This window comes from Drosophila suzukii, chromosome 3, assembly GCF_043229965.1.
Source record: "Drosophila suzukii chromosome 3, CBGP_Dsuzu_IsoJpt1.0, whole genome shotgun sequence".
In the NCBI taxonomy this organism is placed as follows: domain Eukaryota; kingdom Metazoa; phylum Arthropoda; class Insecta; order Diptera; family Drosophilidae; genus Drosophila; species Drosophila suzukii.
Window position 1 is genome coordinate 51,775,243 of NC_092082.1, and position 22,404 is coordinate 51,797,646.

At 40.0% G+C, this 22,404-nt stretch overlaps 1 protein-coding gene across 9 annotated transcripts in view; it reads right to left on the reverse strand.

Annotated features, from left to right (window-relative positions):
• LOC139352897 (uncharacterized) overlaps positions 1-22,404 on the reverse strand; it is a 208,582-nt gene that overhangs the window by 42,622 nt on the left and 143,556 nt on the right. The window lies entirely within an intron of this gene.

The window sequence follows — 22,404 nt, forward strand, 5'->3', positions numbered from 1 at the left end:
TAGTTGAGATTTCAGATTTAGATCCATTAGCTTCGTGTGCATCGCAAGTTTTTTGCCCTTATGTGTCACGCTTGCTCAAACTCCCAAAATCCGCCCAAAACTGTTGTTCATTCAGTTATAGTGCTGAGATACAAGTTTGAACCGAAATATATTGAATTCGCCAATATGTATCACTATCTAACACCCACAAGCCACCCAAAAAACTTTTTGTTCAGCTTTATGCAAATCAACCCGCCCATATTACTCATAACATAACTCACATATATTCACTCGAAATGTGAGTCCTACATATAAACTCATGAAATATTGTTATGTATACCCACTCCACGGAAAGTGAATGAGTACACCTCCTTTAGTATATGAAATCACTTTTGTAACGCCCTAAATCAAGGGCGCACAAATCCTATTCATTCATATTTAGTTTATTGTAATCATAGTCATAGTTTCGCTATTATCTTTAAGATCGGACATGAAGTTCAACGTTATGAATTAAATAGGAAATAAGGAAACTAACTAAACAAGTATTAATTTTGAGCCAAGACACGCACCCTAGACAAAGCCCCCTAACGCGTTATCACACTCGTGAGGCCCGCAATCGATAGCACCACCGATAGCAGGGAACTGGTTCAGCGAGCGCGACGCTCGACTGAAGTGCGATCTCTGATTGCTAAGCTCGGCCTCTTACGTTTTGACTTTTCGCCGAGAGTGGACGTGTTTCCGAGCATTCCTCCGACACGCCACAACCGACACACACGTGACAAGATACGCGCTGATCCGCCGGGGACTCAAGTCAGCCTTGCGTCTCCGAACCCGCGCCCGACGCCGCACCTTTTCGTTTAGTGTTTTAGGCTCTTGTCGATCTGCGCAACACCGACCAGCGCACCAAAATACACGTCAGCAAGCATACCCATTGTGAGGTCAGCAGCCAGGGCCCCCCCCTATTCTTATCAATTGCGAATACAAACCTGAAACTTAAAAACCCCGTGTGTTATTTCTACCCCTACACTCCCCCCCCCCCCCTCTTCCTTCTCCTACCCTTTCTCGACCCAGATCAACGGCGCGTGTTTTGGTTTCGCATCCACGCGGCGCATCTCGGCCGAGAGCTCCCACCATAGAATCCTCGTAGTCTCCGAGAACATCCGGAGTGTAGAATCCTCGTAGACTCCGAGAACATCCGGAGTACAGAATCCCCGTAGACTCCGAGAACATCCGGAGTGTAGAATCCTCGTAGACTCTGAGAACATCCGGAGTGTAGAATCCTCGTAGACTCCGAGAACATCCGGAGTGTAGAATCCTCGTAGACTCCGAGAACATCCGGAGTGCAGAATCCTCGTTGTCTCCGAGAATATCCGGAGTGTAGAAACCTCGTAGACTCCGAGAACATCCGGAGTATAGAATCCCCGTAGTCTCCGAGAGTATCCGGAGTGTAGAATCCTTGTAGACTCCGATAACATCCGGAGTGTAGAAACCCCGTAGACTCCGAGAACATCCGGAGTGTAGAAACCGAGTAGACTCCGAGAATATCCGGAGTGTAGGACCCCCCGTAGACTCCCAGTTCACCCGGAGTAGATAAACCCCGCCGTTCACGCCCGACGGAATCCCCATAGCCAACTCCAGTCGGAGTCATCCAAGTTCACCACCAAGCGGTGCGATCGCCCTCTCAGTACCGCGCTCTGCCACCACAGAGCGTTCTCAGCGGGACCCCTCAAGTTCCCCACCAAGCGAGGCGATCGTCCCCCTCAGTACCTCGTGCTGCCACCTCCCATACAAATTCCTACTACAGGTTCCACCCTTCTATATCCTTCTATATATATATTTCTTGTATAGGTTCCTTGGCCCCGACTGAGGTTTTTACCCCGGTCAGAGAACTACGTGACACTTTTCACTCGTGATTCACCAATCACGGGCCAAATAGACATTTGTTCAGGAAGTCCGCTTCTTCACAACATAACAGCTTCATAATACATTTTTAGAAGTCACTCTCGATTTCACACCGTGACATGTCCTTAGGGATTTCTTAAGAGAAATAATATAAAAAAGATCATTGATAATAATTGTTAAAAATAGGTTTTCAAAATAAAATTAATTTTTTATTTGTTTACATTTTTAAAAAATGTTTTGGTTTTTTTTTCTTTATAACTTATTTATTTTCTAATGAAAAACAATGTTCTGGGTCGTTCGGGTTGTCAATCCACAATACTAAAAATAAATATAATTTTAAATTTATAAAACTTACTTGCTTGTAATTAATTAATTATGGTATCACTCACCTATCTTGATCTTGTCTACGCTCTTGTTAACTTAAAATTTCCGGCGCACTGATTAAAAACGCTTGTTTTCCGTCGACTAACGCCGAAAGAACAATATGAAGACAATCCTATTTTGTCACTCCCTTACGCACTTTTTGTTTTGTTTTTCTTTTCCGAGGCGTATAAGCAAGAAGAGAGAATAACGGAAACACCGAATTCCGATTTTTCAAGCATCGAGTAAAGGCAAAAAGCACTGCATTTCAAGACAATGAAAGAGAGGAAAATCTACGAATACTCGCATATGCTTCATTATTTGATTCCGACCGTTTTCGTTAGTAGTCTTCGAAGCTGCGCCCACTTCTCTGCTGACGTCGACAGCTGCAGAGTGATTTCGCCTGGACATATCACCCCACGTAACTCTAAAACTGAAGGGCCCTTTACAGTTGCCTTTCTTAGTGAATACTGTGTGTAAGTGAAGTATACGCAAATACCCTGGATACCAAACCCAACATATAACCTGTATATCCCGAGATACCAATTATTCCAATTGTCAATAACATAAGTCCAGAGCTTACTATCGCAGTTATTCAAATCAATCCGACATAAACACATAACCCCTCAGACACAAATCTTTCCCACGCCTTCGACCGGTGGCACCAGAAATATAAACACTTCTCACGCCTTTATCGACGACGCCAGACATAAACAAAATTCAAACATTTAAACAAAGGGTTCACCCTGAGAACCCATTCGTCAGCATAAAAGCTTTGGCCAATCCAAATTAATTAAACAAAAGATGCAGCCTAGAAACAGTTTCATCGGGCCACAGATTTGACCAATTAAAATTGTCGTCGCTGGCACCGCTAAAGGCCATAGTTATAAGAATAGTGCATTTTGTAAAGCCAGTTTAAGATTGGGGATCAATCTTAAAAGAACTTTACCAATAAAATACTCCGCTGTATATTAAAATAAAAATCGCTTTTTTTTATATATCCTGAAGCAAAAAACATAATTGGCGCAGTCGGTAGGATACAAGTAATATCCTCGCGAGTGACTACCTAAGAAGGACTTAAAAAAATCACTTCGCGAAAATAAAAACATTATTTGTATCCGCAAAACGAACTTACCAACATTAGTTAAATCACGAATGAGGATTTCTAGTGTCTAACTCAGCGATAATAAATTTAATTAATTTCGCCCAAAAAACCATTAAAAATGGAATTGTCATCAACATCAGCAGCAGCAGCAGCAGCCGTAGCCGCAGCAGCAAAAGCATCACAAATCCTCTCAGATGTATCAATGAACCATTTCCTTCTGCAACTAAAACAGATAAATAACTTCAATGGAGGCCCACTCTATTTGGCTCTCTTTATAAAAGAAGTCGATGAATTAGTCTACTATTACCCTAAAACATCAGAAGGCCAAAATGAAATTATCCAAGCAGCCATTAGGAACCTCCTAGTTGGACAAGGCAGATCACTCTTGATGAGAAATATATCACAGGACTGGAAGAAATTGAGAACCCTACTTATCAGCTACTTATCAGTTCAACAGCGCAACACCTCCACATAGAATGATAGCTGAATTACGTGAGACTAAATATAAAAATAATTTACGAACATTTGTTGAAGAATTAGAAGAACAGACTAGTAGAATTTGTTGTAAACTGAGCCTAGACAATAATTCATCAAACACAGTTCTAGTTTCGAGGACATTGAGTGATACATTAGCTGAAGTGATTCGTGAAAAATTACCAGTCAAAACTTTTATTACATTGAGTAAATGTGATATTTCGTCTCCTCTTAAATTAAAACAAGCTGCCCAAGCTGTAGGAATCTTTGAAGATAAATCCATAAAAAATCGTTCTTAAATGTTCCAATACTCTCAGGAAGATGATGAATTTTAGGATTTTAAAACATCAAAATCATACTCAAATACAAAACCCAACTATCATTCAGATAATAACCAAGGGGGTAGATTCCAAAATAAAAATTATCAAAACAAATATAACAACAACCAGCAGAGACAGAATAGGTTCGACTCTAATGAAATTGGGGTAACAACAATAATTCTAATAATAATAATTCAGCAAATAATTATTATCCTAAAACTTTTCAAAAACAATCAAGGACAGGTTAACCAAAGTACTCAGAGTACCAATATTCCCGAAAAACGTCCAATGGACACATTTGAAAATTTTCAGACAACAGCCTCGGAGGAAACACCACAGCCATAAAAATTAAAATTGATAAATAGCATAAATTTAATAAACGAAAACTTTTTTAACTACCCAATTAAAAATAGTCCTACTAAAAATGAAACATTAGGTGAATCTGTAACTTTGTAATTATTTCATCTAAGTGTCAAAAATAGGGCAGTACGGTTGGCAACGTCAAAGGAGGAAGACATGTACCGCACGCTCACAAGCTAACAAGATTTCTTTATAATTTGTGTTCTTTATATATTTCATTAAATTCCTTGTCAATAAATACTTGAACGAGCGCAGAGGTATTTTTGACAATTCAGAAGTGGGATACGAGCTCCAAACAGCAATAAAATGATATAAAAAGCTGAATTTTATTCACGAAGAAAGGAGAATGAAAGTTTACAAAATTTGACATAACGGCAACGCCACTATGGGCTAAGCAATAGAGGGAAAAAGGCGGTGAAAAAGCACCAAGAGTGAGAAAAAAGCTTGAGAAGGAGCCACGGACCACGATGTTAACTAAAAATGTTAGTTGAACTAGGTCAGCTAAGGGTTGCCGATCTGGATATTATTCTACGCACGAACAATATTCAGGTCGTCGGAAACAAACAGGCTAAAGTCGACGAACTCACACGGATCTTGGGATGTGATGAAATCGAACGCGATGACTACGATTTCGATGCAAATACCGTATAATCTCAAATTGACGAGGTGAAGCAGTTGATGATCAGCTTATCCCAAACGGTTCAGGCCTTAAGTGTTCAATAGGAAAATGTGACTTCGCGGCGAGCTAACGTAGGGAGCACCGCAGGTCCACCGGCTGCTTTGGAACAACAACGTCAGGCAAACACATTAGGCATACCACCACCAGGCCAAGAGCAACCTCATCAAAGGATCAGAGAAAGCCCCGAACGCACAGCTTATACCAACACCATCATCAAGGATGTGATCGGTGTGTTGCCCGAGTATGATCCAGTTAGGGGCAACATCACTTCACAACAGTTTATAAGCAAAACCGAGCAGTTGCAACGCGTTTATGAATGGAATGATGGGACAGTATTGTTTGCCATACAGCATAAAATGAGAGGTGTCGCTAAGGAATGGTTAGATGCACAGACTGTATGTCATGGGAACAGTTTAAGACCGCCTTCTTACAAGATTTTCCAAGCGTGGTAAACTCAGCTGATGTTCACAGGAAACTGATGCGACGTAAAAGAAAACCCAAGCGAATACTTCTACATCATGATGGCAATTGGAAGACGAGCTAATATAGATGAGCCATCTATCCATTCTTATATTATTAACGGATTGAACCAAAGCGACTGCACGAAGGCTTTGTTAGCTATGAATCTTCAGAACTATTTAGGTCTCTGGACAATATGAAAACAGTGCAAACACTGCAGCAACAAAGTGCTTCTTCTCAGTATGTTTACACGAAAGGCCAAGATGTAGCAGGTGCTGAGGCTAAACCCAAAGGACCAAAATGTTTTACTTGTAACCAAATGGGTCACATAGCTGCCAAGTGTCCAGATCCGCAGAAAAAGCCACGCTGTTCAATCTGTTCAAAGTTTGGGCATGAAGATAAGGATTGCAGGGTAAAGGTATCATCAGTCGCTTAAGTAGACGCAGCAAATGCTTGGAGGAAGAGAGTTTTTAGCATTCGTCGATACTGTCAGCGATCATAAACTTATTAGAGAGTCGGCTGTTCCAAGTGGATCAATTCGACAGAAATCGGTAAAACGTCTACAAGGATTTGGTGGATCAATAATGAAGACTAAGGAATGTATCTTACCTCGGTGAAAACAGAACGCAGCGAAATTTATATACGCATTCACATTGTACCCGATGACATTCTTCCTTACGACGTTCTCATGGGCAGAGACTTACTCTATAGTAACACGACGAACAGATCGGAAATTCAGGCTCGATAAGGCAAGCAGAGGAATCAGAAATTAACTTCAATATAAGCGCTGATGTCAGTAGCTCCCAGCGCAATGAGTTGAGCTATATGTTGAATAGATATACAGATTGCTTTGCCGAAGACCTTTCCCATATTGACAGATGCAATACCACTGTAATGGACACCGAGGTGACAACAACAACACCGATCCTCGGTCGTCGATGCCAAGTTGCATTTTCAAAAAGGGATGCACTCCGATCTCAGTTAGATCTCCTACTCAAGCACAACATCATCAGTAAGAGCACCTCACCATACGCGTCATCGGCGATATTAGTCCCCAAAGCAAATGAAAAATGTCGATTGTGCATCGACTACAGAGCTCTCAACGCAGTCACTGTAAAAAAAACGATATCCAAGCCAATTGTAGAGGAACAATTAGCCAAGCTGTCTGAAAACTCGTACTTTACAACTCTGGACACGACTTCAGGATATTACCAGATTAGTATGGGCCAGGAAAGCAAGAAATTTACTGCATTTCTAACTCCCGATGGTCTATACGAGTTCAACATAATGCCATTTGGCTTGCTAAGCCCACCAATGGTATTTGAGGAGGTTGAGCACCAACGCAACATAATAAGTTATGTAGACGAAGTTATTATACCATCAAAAACAGTTGAAACTTTTGACTTACCCTGCCTCAGCTTGTATCAGAACCCCGGTCCTCTCGCATCAGAGGCAGACGCCTTGCCAGTTGGACTATCGCACCATGCTATGCGCGGATATATAAGTTCAAGATAAAAGTAAAGTTAAAAACGTTCGCTCAAACATTCCAAACATGCTCAAACTTATTTTCTAATGTTTAACTATCCACAATATTTTAAAGCATTAGCATTGTTTCTAGGCATTTTTAAATTATTGCTCGATTTTGTAAAACATTTGTATTTACATAAACTAACAAAACTCCACGTTTTCAAAATTGTATGGCTAAGCATCTCCCTCGCACTCCCCTTAGCTGAGTAACAAGTATTTAATAATTGCTGGCATCGACTATAGAGTTTTCTCTTGTTTTGTTGATGGGTAATTCATTCTCTAAATTTGGGTTCATATATCGTGCAAATTCTGGTAATACTAAAATCAGTGCTCAATAAAAAAGGATTTGTCCAAATGCGTCATTAAATGTTGCACTATCAAGTGCATAAAATCTAGGCGTAATTTCTCTCAACAAATTTTTTTTTATTTCCCTCTTCTGAATTTATTTTGGGACAGATATGGAGGAAAAAATGCGGATAACGACAAGGCCTAAAGAATTTTTGAAAACCATTTGCTTAACTCCTTTATTGGGAAACGACACTAAAAAAAAAATATCCAGGTGCAACCATAAAATTAGAAGATTTACCTCAAGATGAGCCTTACCATTTTAATGAACCTCTGGATGAACCACAAAATAGAGATTTTATATGTAAAAAAGGCAAGTAATCAAAACTAAAACAAAATTTTTATCAGAAAAGGTACTCTATGATGCTAATAAAAATACAATTTATGATGCCATTAATTTGGTTAAAAGCTTAAGTAACGAATCAAAAACCTTCAGCAAATTTAGTTATATGTAAATATACTTCCGATGTAAAATTTTTGGCTTAAAAAAATGTATTATACGTTGCATTCATCCTTTTCCTATTTAAGGGATAAATTAAAATAAAATTTACCTCATATTAAAACTGTGAATCGATGGGCTTCACTTAAGTTTCTTTATTCTGGATGGAAAAATATCTCTTACAAAATAACAACAAAAAATGTGCTTAGACTACAAATTAAAAATGACATCGATATGGTTATTTTCATGGATTAAAAGGCTCTTCGAAAAGAATTAAGGTGCGCGCACATTGAGGCGGGGCGGCGCGGTGCGGCATGAGGAACGGGCACTCAAGCGAAGTCGTCCGGTCTTAATATGTGTTATTTATTATATTCATATTTCTTAGTTTGAAAATACCCGCACTATCGGCGGTATCACAGAAGTCCCTTCCAACCAAATATCCCTCGAAAAGCAAGTCTCGGTGTCACAGACGTCATTTTTGACGGTTTCTAAGTCCCCCGTATTTTGACAGACGTTTTGATAAAATAAACCAACTTACAAATTCTTGCCAAGAATAAAACTTTATTTAAGACAACACGAATGAAATCTATGAATTATCTGCATCTATGAACTATCTTTATATTTACTTTGGGTTATATTTTAAAATAGGCATTTTATAAACCGTCTTAAAAAAATTAGCTAACAAAACCGTCTGCAACCCGTCCAGCCAGACAGTGGTACAAATTGGCTCGAACTTTAAAATACCAAATTTCGGAGAAGTTATCGAAATGAATTTACTTTGTATTGTAGTAAAAAATAAAACCTATTTCTAATACAAATTTCATGTTAAAAGAAGTTGTAGCTATTGAGAAAAATTATAAAAACATGCCGCCTTTGCAAAAAGGTCGTGAAAATTTTTTTATTTTTCGTTTAAGTAAAAGTAAACAATTTTTGAACATCCCACAATATTTTGCAGCCCGTGGTTCTAGAAAGGGCCAGGTCCGAGTCCTTCCCAACTGCCAGGAGCCGCAGATCCGTGGCCAGCTGGAACAAGGGCGGGATTGACGATTTTGGGATGTGCTCCTCAGTCAGATGAAACACCATCATAAATGTACGAATATTGTACTGAAACTTAAAAGTTACAACAATATTTAAAGTTCCAGCGGAAAATAAAACTTTAAATTATCTTACGCTCCATCTGTTTGCTAAAGAAAATCGAAGGAGCTTTTAAGGATTCTCCTCTGCATCCTAGCTTCTCGAAGTTTTTGTCTACGCAAGTACTCTAGACCAAGAATTCGAGCTGATGGCAATTCGGCTTGATTTTAAAATTCATGACAATTGTGGGAGTCAGTATTTTCGGCCAAGTTGGCATTCCTAGTTAAGACATTACCCATGGTAATTAACATAAATAGCCCAGATGCAACCCTTCAGTAGCAAGGATCCGATCCTCGCTAGAATACCAAAAATACCATTTTTATGGATTTTGGGGATTTTGTGCATCCTACATCCACTCTAGACGCCATGATTTCCTCCTCTTTGTCACAAGCTTCTCCCGAGATCGGTTCGTTCCCTGCAAAAAGTGCTATAATTTTCAAACCCGTCCGCATCCACACATCCGCGTGTGAAATTCTAGGAATTTTGGTTGAGCAGTACGACCTGTTATCACTCCCAATATTGGTGGTAAGATTATTCGACGATATATTGGAAAAATCTAATTGTAATTCCTGGAAAACAGCAGTGACCAGAGACACGTGCAAATTCTCGGAATTGCGCACAGCAAGGAGCAGGTGCCGCGTGCAGCGATTCATCAGCGGAACCATACATTTCTTCAGCGCCAGGCCATAATCGCCATTTGGGATTCTTATACCGCACACCGCATGAAAGGAATCTGTCTTCTTTGCCACACCTGAATTAATTTCATCATCGGCAAACCATAAGCGGCTTCAAGGATCGCCGCAGTCAACCCGCGTGAGGTTTTGACTTTGCCAAGTCCGCTCGACGATCTACAAGTCAGATCACGTTGCAGTTCGGGCAAAAACGCACCGGCGCCGATTCGGCGTAATTCGGGCAAGACAGCGGAGGCGGACGCCGCATCCCAGTTGGAATTTCAGTCCCAATTCTGGTTTCCAGTTAACTTTGGCCGGGACTGCCAACTCGTTTTTGTATCGCTAAAGCGATTGTAGTTTAATTTTCTTTTTCTAAATATTTGTACGACAAGTTTCTAATTTAATTTACGATTCCTATTTAGCTTTTATACTTGCGTGTGTGCTTACGACATAGTATGACATATATACACCTAAATTAAATTATTCTACAGCGCACATCGATCGTCATCAGGCCTGCTGACTTCGTTGGAGAGTTCGTAAGTACGGCATAGCCGTAAATCATTTACATTCCTACATATATGTTCATTCTTGTCTGAGCCCGCGCACTTTTGGTACCAATATATACATGTAATTTTTTCACATTCGCGTATTGATATAAATATTAAATAAGAATCGTTTGCACATGTAATTTAACGTAATCCGCATAAGTGTTTTCCTGTAATTTTTGAATAAGCTTGCCGCATATCGATAAAATATGTAATCAGTTTCGTAACCATTTAACGTAAACAAAATATCCATTTCTTTTCATATTTGATAATCTTGTACTGACACTCGATCATATAGAGATTCTTTTGGCGTAAAGAACGCTTAGTCTTAAGGCTTTAGTGTTAGGATTTGTAGTATTAAGAACCATGAACCATATTATCGTATTTACCGTATTAAATGAAATTTAAGATGAATTAATTTGTGATCTTTTGAAGGCACCTTAGAGGATGTAGCGCAGCGGTTGTTTTAAGGGTGGAGTCTAATGAGACTTCACAGGTAGGGTGGGTATAGAAGGTGGCCAATAACATCTGGGCCTCCGTCTTCGATAGGTACAGTCTCTCGTTCGAATCTTAGCCGATGGGTTAAAAATCCTTATCGTTACCGTCTCTCTGCCTACTATTGTTAGTTCTGTGACACTCTTGTTTCATCTTAACACAAACCCACACCCATCTCCCTGAGCAGGCCGGTCAAAGCGTAGACAGAGGTGTTAGGGTGGACAACGCTCATAGAGTGTGTTCGTTACAGAATTAAATGGCGCCCAACAATGGAGCAAGCCCGATGCCTGATCAGGCATCTGTCGTTTGACAGCCGAGCTTCCCGAAAATATTTCAATCCATCCATTTTTGTAAAATTGTAGTTTCAGTTAGTATTTCATTTTTGACTTGGATTTGATGGTACTCTGGATAGATTCGGAGCCATACCAGCAGAAATGTTATACTTTTGTTACATGTTTTTTTATCAGTTCGGTCATACTCGGACATTATAGTTAAAAACATTCCATTTTGATTATTTGATACTTCGGAATTTTAGTTCTGATTTAAGGTCGGTTCTTTACCAAGTTTTCAGTTTTCAAACCACATCTTCTATCCAATTAAAATCGAGATTTGTTCTAGCTGGAAAAATTCGGCTAGTCCCTCTTTTGATTGGTTAGACCTCAAAATACTATTTTTATATAATTAATTCCGCAAACATTTTCAGTTAATAATTAGTACCTATCGAACGAAAATCAACCTGCTGCTACATTACTCCTCAGGATAAGCCCCTCTTATTTTTATGATACTACCGCATTTCTCAAGGATCTTTCTCGTCTTGTCATTGTTGAATGATTATAGTATACTTCGATCGCATATCGTACATTTCTATCGCATATGGTATATTTCTATCACATATCGTATATCTTCTATTTCTCTTTTTAAGTTTTTGAGATTAGTTGGTTGTTTATTAGGTTTTAAAAATGTCGGTTAGGCACAGCAACGAGAACCTAGTTTTTCTAGGTGATGATGACTCAGTGACGTGCACCCTCTGCAACGCAGTAGTTTTCGAATTGGATTTAATTGAAACTGCTTGTAAACATTGCTTTCATAAGGCTTGTCTACAAAACTGGCTGCAGGAAAACAACACTTGTCCAACATGTTCTCAACCATGTTCTCAGTCCCAGACGGTATCTAACCCGAATTCCAGTATGCAAAATCGAATGATGACCAGATCTAGGTCTCGTAACGCCGATAATCAGAACAATATTATCGTCTCTCAGAATGGCAACTCGAATCTCCAGCATTACAATAGGCAAACTAATGACTCAGATGTATCCGAACACCCAGATCAGCAAAGTCTTGCGAATCAAATGCGAGCATTTCAAAAAAGCATGCTAGACAACCAGAAAACATTTCAAGTAACCATGACAGATACAATCACAGAAAAAATGACTCAGATGTTTAGCCAATTAAATAGGTCTACGTTTGTGGATAACAATACGCATCACGAATTCCATAGCAATTCAGGACAAGTCGATTTCCAGAACAATCAGGGTCAAAACAGTCAGCGAGTTAGGAACTCTCCGGATGTGCGAAGCGATCGCAGCGATCTTTCTTTGGATCGTCCTGACAGAATTTCAAATGTGATTTCCAACTGGCGAATCAAATTCAGTGGGTCAGCTGACGACATCGCAATTGACGATTTTATATACCGTGTAAACTGTCTCACTACACAAAGCCTAAACGGAAATTTCGATTTGTTGTCGCAGTTTGCAAATTTGCTATTTGCAGGTCCTGCTCTATCTTTTTACTGGCGTGTTCATAGGTCGGTAGATGACATGAACTGGCATGTATTATGCAGACGCTTAAAGGAGAGATACTCAGATCAGAGATCAGACCGTGAAATAAAAAGTGCCATGCGTCGTCGTAAGCAGGGTTCAAACTAAAGTTTTGACGACTTTCTTGACGCAATGTTTATCATAGCTAATTCCCTCCGAGAGCCCATGCATGATAGTGAGCTAGCCAGCGAAGTGCGCCACAATCTTAAGCCAGACTTGAAACTTGAGTTACTGCATGTTGACACCCCTTCTTTGGAAGCTTTGCGTGAGGCGTGTCACCGCCACGAAGAATTTTATCGTAGCACTCGATCGAAGCCAATTCAACGCCCTAATGTAACAAAACGGTTTGTCAACACAATTCTTCACGAATACGACTCTGAAGATCAGTCCGAAGACGAAGCCGAGTTCGAGGGCGAAGTCTGCGCAATTAAGCCTGCAGACAAATTCATATGATGGAACTGTGATGGAACAGGTCACAGGTACCATGATTGTCTAAAACCTCGCCGTATTTTCTGTTACGGTTGCGGCATACCCGATGTATGTAAACCAAATTGTGCAAAATGTAAATCGGTATCGGAAAACTCCAAGCAGGACATTCGCAAAATGAATGTCCGCCGTTAGCCTTGGATATTCTTAGTACTCCGGATGCTGCGGCAACGGATAATTTACCTGATTAGTCTACTCCCAAACCTGATGAACCGACTACTAAAGCGTTCAATCCATATCACCTGTGCTTGCAAGAGTATCTTAAACGAAGGCTTAAACCTGTTAGTGTCAATTCTATCTTTGCTTACAAACGTCGTTCTACCTTGCGTATACGTAAATTCTGGATGCGCAAACGAGCTTTTAACCTTTGCATTATCTCATCAATCATCCACAAAAAGAATGACATCCGGCCTTTCACAATGGTGCAGATTTTCGGCCTCGAATATTCAGCTCTCTTAGACAGCGGAGCCAACAAAAGTGTTATTGGTGGAAAGCTTGCCCAACAAATAATATCTGACAAACTGTATAACAAATTCAAAAGCGTAGTCCGTACTGCAGACGGCCAAACACAATCCGTGGCAGGCACAATCTCCATTCCCTTGACGTACAACTCTATAGATTCAAAATTTGAATTTTGAATAGTACCCTCTATTCAACACAGCGTGATATGCGGCATGGATTTCTGGGAAACCTTTGGCATTTCCATCCAACTTTCGTTTTCAGTTAACGAAATTGAATACAAACCCGAGGACGACCCCTCTCACACCTGTTTATCCAACGCACAGAAATCAAAGCTGAAAAAGGTAATCGACTTCTTTCCATCATTCGAAAGTGAGGGCTTAGGTTTGACCAGATTGACCAGATTTGTGTGTCGAAATCGATCGCATGATTGAAATGGACGTCATAGAAGAGGCACCATCATCGCCTTGGTCTTCTCCGGTTACCTTGCACGTCAAACCAGGCAAGGTACGTTTCTGCCTCGATGCGAGGAAACTTAATGCAGTTACCATTAAGGATGCTTACCCGATTCCTATTATGGAAGGTCTGCTTAGTCGTCTCCCGCCAGTGCATTGCATTTCTAAAATAGATCTCAAGGATGCGTTTTGGCAAATTTGCCTAGATCAAGAGTCCCGTGCAAAGACAGCGTTCACGATACCAAACCGTCCGCTGTACCAATTCAAAAGGATGCCATTTGGTTTGACCAACGCACCGCAAACCATGTGCCGTTTAATGGACCTTGTAATACCGTATCAGCTGAAGTCGCACGTTCTAGTCTACCTTGATGACCTTTTGGTGTTGTCAAGCAGCTTTGAAGACCATCTTCTACACCTTTCTGAGGTAGCCACCCAGCTGAGGAAAGCAGGATTGACAATTAACGTCCAGAAAAGTCAGTTCTGTCTGAAAAGAGATATACTTGGGATATTTGGTTGGAGAAGGAACACTTCAAGTTAATCCAAACAAGATTAGCGCTGTCAGTGAATTCCCGATACCAAAAACTCAAAAACAGCTGAGAAGATTTCTTGGTATGACTGGTTGGTACCAGCGCTTCATTTCAAACTATTCCTCAGTCATATTCCACCTAACAGAGTTGATAAGTGGCAAAGACTTTCAATGGAATGAACATGCTCAAGAGGCCTTTGAGAACATCAAGGCCAAGTTATGTTCTGCCCCATGTCTCGTTCACCCCGATTATGAGAAACCGTTCATTCTGCAGTGCGATGCCTCACTACATGGTGTTGGCGCAGTTCTGGCCCAATGTGACCAATCTGGTTGCGAACGACCAATAGCATTCATGTCCAAAAAACTTAACAAAGCCCAACGTAACTATACAGTTAGAGAACTTGAATGCATGGCTGTAGTCTTGGCAATAAAAAAGTTCAGGATGTATATTGATGGACATTCTTTCAAAGTAGTTACTGACCACTCCAGTTTGCGTTGGCTTATGAATCAATCTGATTTAAGCGGTAGACTGGCCAGATGGGCTATCAAACTTCAGGGTTACTCCTTTGAAATCGAGCATCGTAAAGGATGTGAAAATGTCGTGGCGGATGCTCTATCCCGTGCTTTCGAGGACGTTGATGTTGCTGCGCTGAATTTTAAAGTTCACCCTGAAATCGATCTTGCATCAGATGCTTTCCAATCGGAAGAATATTCTGCACTCCGGAACAAATTCTCGTCCTCACAGCTACCTGATTTCCAAGTAGTCGACGACTTTATCTATCACCGTGCAGCATTTCCCAATTCAATTGACACTTCACCAGACGATTGCTGGAAATTGTTCGTACCCGAATCGTTACGCCAAAGCGTAATTAGTGCCGCCCATGACCAACCATCATCTGCGCATTGTGGAATGACCAAATGCCTAGAGCGCATTCGCCGCCGCTTTTACTGGTCAAACATGGTAATCAAAGTGCGGGACTACATACGCAACTGCGAGACGTGCCTCACTACAAAGCATCCTACGCATTCCTTGAAACCACCTATGGGCGCTCAAGTGCATAGCGAAAGGATATTTCAACGACTCTATCTGGATTTTATTGGCCCATTTCCGCGTTCCAAGTCTGGAAACATAGGCATATTGATTATCCTGGATCACTTTTCAAAATTCACTTTTCTAAAGCCAGTGAAAAAGTTCACCACTAAAGTGATAATCAGTATACTGCAGGACGAAATCTTTCCCTGCTTTAATGTGCCCGAGACAGTCGTGAGTGACAACGGCACTCAGTTTAAAAGCCGTGACTTCTCTGACTTCCTCTCGAAATATGGCGTGCGCCACATGTTCACAGGCACCTATGCTCCGCACCGTTCAATCAACGCGGCTTTAAGAGCTTACATTCGTTCGGACCAGCGTGAATGGGATGTTTTCCTCAGCAGCATCAATTGCTCACTTCGTAACTTCCTTCATCAGTCTATCGGTGTATCACCGTACCAAGTTGTTTTTGGGCAACATATGATCTCACACGGCCAGGACTATAAACTGTTGCGCAAGTTGGGTTTACTCGCCGAAGGTGATGTCAACCTTTCAAGGACTGACGAGTGTCAGAAAATTCGTGCAAGCATCCATAAACATCTGAGCAAAGCTTATGAGACGAACCTGCGCACATATAACCTACGTACGAAGCCTAGATCGTTCGAAGTAGGTCAAGAGGTGACAAAACGGAACTTTGCGCTGAGCAATGCTGCCAATCATTTCAACGCAAAGCTAGCACCAGTCGGAACAAAAGCGAGAGTTAAGGAGAAACTTGGTCAATCATTATAAGTTCTGGAAGACATGAACGGCAAAGAGCTTGGTAAATTCCATGCCAAGGACATCTGGTGATCCCTCCTGACTCCTTTTTCAGTTTTTATTATTAGTCACAGGGACTAAAAATCAAAACTGTGGTTGTGGGAGTCAGTATTTTCGGCCAAGTTGGCATTCCTAGAAGACATTACCCATGGTAATTAACATAAATAGCCCGATGCAACCCTTCAGTAGCAAGGATCCGATCCTCGCTAGAATACCAAAAATACCATTTTTATGGATTTTGACGCCATGATTTCCTCCTCTTTGTCGCAAGCTTCTCCCGAGATCGGTTCGTTCCCTGCAAAAAGTGCTATAATTTTCAAACCCGTCCGCATCCACACATCCGCGTGTGAAATTCTAGGAATTTTGGTTGAGCAGTACGACCTGTTATCACTCCCAATATTGGTGGTAAGATTATTCGACGATATATTGGAAAAATCTAATTGTAATTCCTGGAAAACAGCAGTGACCAGAGACACATGCAAATTCTCGGAATTGACGGAAGTTTTACAGTCCTCCCTCTGCGCACAGCAAGGAGCAGGTGCCGCGTGCAGCGATTCATCAGCGGAACCATACATTTCTTCAGCGCCAGGCCATAATCGCCATTTGGGATTCTTATACCGCACACCGCATGAAAGGAATCTGTCTTCTTTGCCACACCTGGATTAATTTCATCATCGGCAAACCATAAGCGGCTTCAAGGATCGCCGCAGTCAACCCGCGTGAGGTTTTGACTTTGCCAAGTCCGCTCGACGATCTACAAGTCAGATCACGTTGCAGTTCGGGCAAAAACGCACCGGCGCCGATTCGGCGTAATTCGGGCAAGACAGCGGAGGCGGACGCCGCATCCCAGTTGGAATTTCAGTCCCAATTCTGGTTTCCAGTTAACTTTGGCCGGGACTGCCAACTCGTTTTTGTATCGCTAAAGCGATTGTAGTTTAATTTTCTTTTTCTAAATATTTGTACGACAAGTTTCTAATTTAATTTACGATTCCTATTTAGCTTTTATACTTGCGTGTGTGCTTACGACATAGTATGACATATATACACCTAAATTAAATTATTCTACAGCGCACATCGATCGTCATCAGGCCTGCTGACTTCGTTGGAGAGTTCGTAAGTACCGCAGAGCCGTAAATCATTTACATTCCTACATATATGTTCATTCTTGTCTGAGCCCGCGCACTTTTGGTACCAATATATACATGTAATTTTTCCACATTCGCGTATTGATATAAATATTAAATAAGAATCGTTTGCACTTATATAATTTAACGTAATCCGTCTAAGTGATTTCCTGTAATTTTTGAATAAGCTTGCCGCATGTCGATAAAATATGTAATCAGTTTCGTAACCATTTAACGTAAACAAAATATCCATTTCTTTTCATATTTGATAATCTTGTACTGACACTCGATCATATAGAGAGTCTTTTGGCGTAAAGAACGCTTAGTCTTAAGGCTTTAGTGTTAGGATTTGTAGTATTAAGAACCATGAACCATATTATCGTATTTGTCGTATTAAATGAAATTTAAGATGAATTAATTTGTGATCTTTTGAAGGCACCTTAGAGGATGTAGCGCAGCGGTTGTTTTAAGGGTGGAGTCTAATGAGACTTCACAGGTAGGGTGGGTATAGAAGGTGGCCAATAACATCTGGGCCTCCGTCTTCGATAGGTACAGTCTCTCGTCCGAATCTTAGCCGATGGGTTAAAAATCCTTATCGTTACCCTCTCTGTCTACTATTGTTAGTTCTGTGACACTCTTGTTTCATCTTAACACAGACCCACACCCATCTCCCTGAGCAGGCCGGTCAAAGCGTAGACAGAGGTGTTAGGGTGGACAACGCTCATAAAGTGTGTTCGTTACACAATTTACAAATGTAAGTAAACCAATTCAGCAGCCGCAAGCAGCTGTTCATTGCTGCAGTAGCCTGGCGGGTAATTCAAATTTTCAAATTTTCTTTTTTATTTTGTACAATATGCGTTTTAAACAACTATACTTTGTGTAATTTTGCAAAAAAAAATTATAAGTTAAGTTTAAAACTTATTGGAAATGGTCAAAATAAGTCAAATAAAATTCGATAATTATTCAATATGCTCCTTCGAGCGTTCGCGCGGTGACGCACCGCGCCGCGCCAACTTAATTACATGCAAACTTCTCTAGTCGGTAAAAACACCGCAGCGAAGCGCCGCGCCGCGCCGAGTAAAAAATTGCTCGAGAGACTTAAGAGTTTTTGATAAAATCCATCTTTTGAAGTTGGTCTACAATTTTAAACTATTTTGTTTAATAAAAATGTTCTTTGCGACATTATAAAAGAAAATGTTTACATTCAAACTAGCTTTGTTATTAAGGTAAAAGTCATTGTATTGTGACCAGGGTCCTTTTTAACGCAGTTGTGAACAAAACTTTGAGCAACAAACGCATTTTTATACCCGTTACTCGTAGAGTAAAAGGGTATACTAGAATCGTCGGAAAGTATGTAACAGGCAGAAGGACGCGTTTCCGACCCCATAAAGTATATATATTCTTGATCAGGATCACTAGCCGAGTCGATCTAGCTAAGTCCGTCTGTCCGTCCGTCCGTCTGTCCGTCTGTCCGTATGAACGCTGAGATTTTGGAAACTGTACAAGCTACAATACTGGGATTAGGCATGCAGATTCGTGAGATTCCTGCGCAGCGCAAGTTTGTTTCAGCAGAGTTCCACGCCCACTCTAACGCCCACAAACCTCCCAAAACTGTGGCTCCTAAAGTTTTGATGCTAGAATAAAAATTTTAACTGAAATGTATTGTTCTCATCAATACCTATCGATTGACCCAAAAAGTTTGCCACGCCCACTCTAACGCCCACAAGCTGCCCAAACCTGTGGCGCCCACAATTTTCATGCTAGATAAAAAATGTTAACTGAAATGTATTGGTCTCGTCAATACCTATCGATTGATATCGATAAAAAATTGCCACGCCCTCTCTAACGCCCATAACGCTTAAATCTGTCTACCGCCGGTAGGTGGCGCATTTTAATCTCGCTTTGCTGCTTGCATATCTCCATTTCCCTTTGGTCCCATTAGCTGAGTAACGGGTATCTGATAGTCGAGGACTCGACTATAGCGTTCTTCCTTCTTTTAAATTGAAAAACCATAATTTTCTTTCCTATACGACTTTCCGCATTTAATTAAATGTAAGGAAACGGACTTCTAACATACGACCTTTATACGCCAGACGGGAATGTTTCAAGTTATCAAGGAACTTTGGAAAAAAAACAAAAAAAACAAAAATATGTCCAAAACTAAGAAAAAAACACCTTTTTCCTAAGTCTTTCTATTAAGCAAAGCAACAAAAGCGGCTATTAAATCGATATCTGACACTATTAAACTTAAGACAGCAAACAATTTCCCTTTCTGAAGTTTTTTTAGTTTTCTCGAAAATGTCAAGTTTGTAGACTTAAGGGCTTATGCTGACGATAGAAAGAATAATGACTTGTAAAATTATTAAATCTAGCTCATCTTCAAACAGCTAAGCCACTGAAATTTTCGATCCTACTCCGTGCGTGACTATTGAATCAGGATCTTGAAGGGGGAAATGATATAAAAAACGTCAGAAGAAATAGCTCTAATTTGTGAAAAAAGGATAGTAAACTATGGCATAAGATTCTTTTAATTCTAGTTATTTTAGCTTGCAATTAGGATCAGAAAAATATTATGGAAATAATATAATAAATATAGGACATGTTTGCATTTAAAATACTTCATCTATTGGATTGGATTAAATGTTTCGCGGAATTGAGAAAGTTTAATGAAGTCATATAGTCATAACTCAAAGCGAAATTTTTTTTTTACAAAAACTCCGATACGGTTTTTGGAATCTTTGGAGCTACTCCATCGTTTCCACAGTTTTAAAGTAAGCCCTTTCGAAGCACATATCTATCTTCTTTATCATTTTAGAAAGTCAGCCGGAAAAGATACGAGTAAAGACACAATACTCTTAAAAAATAAAAAAAAAATCCAAATTTAAAAAAAAATAATGAAAAACAAAAAAATTTTAATCGAAATAAAACCAAGAGAAAAAGCTTAAGTAAACGGCCTCGACTATCAGATACCCGTTTCTCAGCTAAAGGAAGTGCACACCACACAAAAACGACGAACCTAGCATTTATTCCTATCGGCTGTTTACGAGATTTCACTAACACGCCACATAGGGTCTATAGGAATGAAAGCTAGGTGGCACGTTAGTAAAACCTCGTAGGCAGCCGACGAATATATCTCCATTACTCTCGCACTCTATTGAATTTGCGATTTATTTATTGATAACTTAAATAATTTTCGGCATGTAGAGTGGTATTGATAATAAAAAAAACTCATTTAAATTATGAGTGTGTGCGGCACCCTGCTGATATAAACTTGCGTAGGATCCCAACTTTCTAGCTCTTATAGATTCTGAGATCTCAGCGTTCATACGGACGGAAAGTGAAACTCATAAAATAATTATTATTTCTAGAGCTGAAAATAAAACTCAACTATATTAGATTATAATACTTACTTTTTCAGATTTATATAAAACTAAAAAAACGATTAGCATTCCAGTTTTAAATAAAAATTGGAAAAAAAATTAATCTGGAATTTGAGACTATGATGCATAAGAAATGTACTGGTATAGGTTATTGAATGATTATTTACGGTCCTTGGTTCAAAGTATTTGGATTTGCTTCTTGGATTGTAACTGATAGGGAACAGCGTTTACCTTAAGCGCATTCGAGGAATTTGTAAAAGGAAATGCGATTCAGCTTGTGTGGACAACTTCCGAAGTGCCTAGGAGGAGTGGTCAGATAAAAAGGGTTAAAAGATTTATTCTGTCTGTCATAAGAAATCATTTTGCTGATGATACAGTAAAATCGTATAAGTTCGTTGCCAAAGTGCAGAAAGCTTTCAAGTCGAATGTACATTCGTATACACAAAAACACTTATGTTTAGTACTAAGATGCACAACAAGATCACCGACAAGCTAACTATGGTCCTGGATCAGGAGTCACAAAGCTAGAATGCAGATACAACAAGAGAAAACGCAATAGTCGATGCTATCGATTTTCAAATGCCCGTTACTCAGCTAGGATAAGTGCTATGGAGAAGGAGACATGCAGCAAAGCGAATGTTCAGAACCTAGTGTCGATTTCTTTATTTGCTTAAAGGTTGGTCCGTTTTTGACAATTTTTGGCATGAAGATAGATTTGGGCTGAGGGGGACAAATGCACCCGGCTACTATTCTATGTTCTTACTAAGAACACACCTAATATGTGAAAATCCGACGCCCCGTTCAAAAGTTATGCCAAAAACTAAATTTTGGGGGACTTTCCAAAATAAAAATATGTGTCCCTTTTTTTGTGGGTTTGTATGAGTCCCTTTTTGGTTTCATGGTCTTAGGGACTTTATGGGTGTAATAAGGTTTTTGAAAAAACGCTCTACTTTCGTGGAATATTCCAAAAAATAGATCGATTTTAAAAATAAAATCGTCTTCGAAATACAATTTCTTTAATATAGCATATTGTCCCCAAAGAAGAGTATACGAAAAAACTTCCAAATGAAATATCATATGTTTGAGGACTTTTTATTTTATATGCTGAAGACGATTTAAATAAATATACATTTTTTTGTGACACGCTTACACGCACTCTGTAGGTTGCCTGTGACTTGTTTTAAATTTAACTACATATAGGAGCAAATAAAACGAATCAAGGGAGAACGCTTTAGTCGAGAACCTCGACTATCAGATACCCGTTACTCAGCTAAAAGGAACAAAAGGGAAATGGAGATATGCAAGCAGTAAAGCGAGATTGAAATAAGCCACCTACCCGCGATCTCAATATATGGTTAAGTGGGCGGTAGACAGATTTAGGCGTTATGGGCGTTAGAGTGTGCATGGCAACCCTTTTTTTGGGGTCAATCGATAGGTATTGACGAGACTAATTCATTTCAGTTAACATTTTTTTCTAGCATGAAAATTGTGGGCGCCACAGGCTTAGGCGGTTTGTG